This window comes from Eptatretus burgeri, chromosome 7 (assembly GCF_056783735.1).
Source record: "Eptatretus burgeri isolate ZD-2024b chromosome 7, Ebu_testis_v1, whole genome shotgun sequence".
Lineage (NCBI taxonomy): Eukaryota > Metazoa > Chordata > Myxini > Myxiniformes > Myxinidae > Eptatretus > Eptatretus burgeri.
The window spans coordinates 76,340,808-76,343,144 of record NC_140967.1 but is presented as its reverse complement, the minus strand read 5'-3'; the positions used below and the strand labels follow the sequence as shown (position 1 = coordinate 76,343,144).

At 42.3% G+C, this 2,337-nt stretch overlaps 1 pseudogene; it reads left to right on the top strand.

The window, feature by feature from the left end:
• The first annotated feature begins 2,196 nt into the window (after positions 1-2,196).
• On the top strand, positions 2,197-2,337 carry LOC147023576 (signal recognition particle RNA; annotated as a pseudogene).

Genomic DNA, 2,337 nt, shown 5'->3' with positions numbered 1-2,337 from the left:
TCCCCGAACGCATTCCGAACACGCCCGCATACCAGCGAGCGCGCGGAGAATGCCGGGAGCAGAGGGTTTTCGCTGTTGTATTTGGAGCTGTAGTAGCTGTAGTTGTATTTGGAGCTGTAGTAGCCGTCGTTGTATTTGGAGCTGTAGTAGCCGTCGTTGTATTTGGAGCTGTAGTAGCCGTCGTTGTATTTGGAGCTGTAGTAGCCGTCGTTGTATTTGGAGCTGTAGTAGCCGTCGTTGTATTTGGAGCTGTAGTAGCCGTCGTTGTATTTGGAGCTGTAGTAGCCGTCGTTGTATTTGGAGCTGTAGTAGCCGTTGTTGTATTTGGAGCTGTAGTAGCCGTTGTATTTGGAGCTGTAGTAGCCGTCGTTGTTGTATTTGGAGCTGTAGTAGCCATAGTTGTATTTGATGTAGAAATCCTTACTATCAAGGTAACTCACAGCGCATGTACATTTATTCAGCCATTAGAATAGCGAAAGGGAGTTATCTATCCACATTCACTTATCGAAATAACTGAGCTATAGGACCTGAATGTTGTGTGCTCATGGCTTCCAGATTCGCAACAATATTACTGTTTTACGAAGCATTTCATTTTTAGATCCTCTTGGAGGATCTCTAAGTCTTACACACGTTGTTGTTCTTCATCTTCTTCTTGTGGACTTTTTAGATCCTCGTGGAGGATCTCTAAGTCTTACTCACGTTGTTGTTCTTCATCTTCTTCTTGTTGACTTTTTTGTTTCACAGCCTACAGATTTCATCGAAACTTCCTGAAACTTGGCATACATATGTAAAAATACCCTGCGCAGACAGTAACCATCTCCGATGTTGAAAATTCCTCCAAGAAAAAAAAGTTATGACGTCAAAATATCTCCGCTAATGGAAATCGCCTAAAAAATTATCTCCGAAACTAGGCAAGCTTTTTGAATTCTCTTTGCGGGAATCGAACAGGGCATTAGCAGAGATGAATTACCGCACATATGATACATCACTATGACGTCATATCAATTTTTATGATGCCATTCCTATTTTTTGACATTTTTTGTTTCACAACCCAGAGTTTTCATCGGATCTTCGTGAAACTTGCCATGCATATGCAGAAAGCCCACGCGCAGGCAGTAACCATCTCCGATTTTGCAAATTCTTCCGAGAAAAAAAGTTGACGTCATAATATCGCCGCTAATGGAAATCGCCTATACCATTATCTCCGAAACTAGGCAAGCTGTTTGAATTTTGTTTGCGGGAATCAAGCCGGGCATTAGCACAGATAATAATTTATCGCAAACCTGACACATCACAATGACGTCATATTCATTTTTATGACGTCATCATGAAGAGGACGTCGATCTTAGCTCAATTGAGCTTGTTTACACGAGATGTGATTCTGTCATGTATTATTTGCATTTTAAAGCCAGTTTTTAGTCTGTTTATGTAAACAGAAAAAAATAACAACCTGAAGACATCTTTTGGCTGCCCTTCTACTACTCATTCTGCTACTCCCCCCCCCACCCCCACACCTCCTTTCCCGAGTGCAATGAAGTCGATAACCTGATAGATTGAATTAATGTGGTGTTGATTGATTGCAGGCATGTTTGGCCAAATGGCCTCCTGCTTTGTTTTTGTTTTAATCTTCCTTTTCTTGTACATCACACATCTCAGTATGCATGACATGAGCACAAATATTTGGTGGAAATGGAACTTTATGCAATTGTTAAAGTCTAGAAGAGTGCAAACAAAAAAGAAAAATTCCAGGTTGCTAGAATTTGACAATTGTCACATAATGAATGACCTGCATTCATTCCAAACAATGAAGTAAACACAACTTGAATCAATTTCGATAATGGTTTGCAAGGATCCCACTGTGCAACTGCTCACACCGATGTAATTATGCTGTGCTGGGATCACAGATAAATTTTATTTTCCTCTGATGGCTGTTGGAGTTAACGTTAATGATCATAACAATTGCAAAAGTCAGTATTTACCGCCTAAATCTGCAGGGGACCTACCATTTGAAAAAAATAAAATCTTGGACATCACAACCTATCCAAGTTCAGTAACTGCCAACTGCCATGGGGGGGGGGGGAGATTCACTGTGATCCCAGAATAACATAATTGTGTCAGAATGGTTGCAGGTCATTCATGACAAGACAACCGTCAAATTCCAGTGATAAGCCAGCCATATTCTGGTGCAAGGAGTGAACCGGGCGTAGTGGCGTGCGCTTGTAATCCGGCTACTCGGAGGCTTGGGTTGGAGGATCGCTTGAGGACGGGGGCTCTGCCCTGGGCCGCGCTATGAGAGGGTGTAGGGCAGCCCGGAATCATGGCGAAACCCAATCCTTA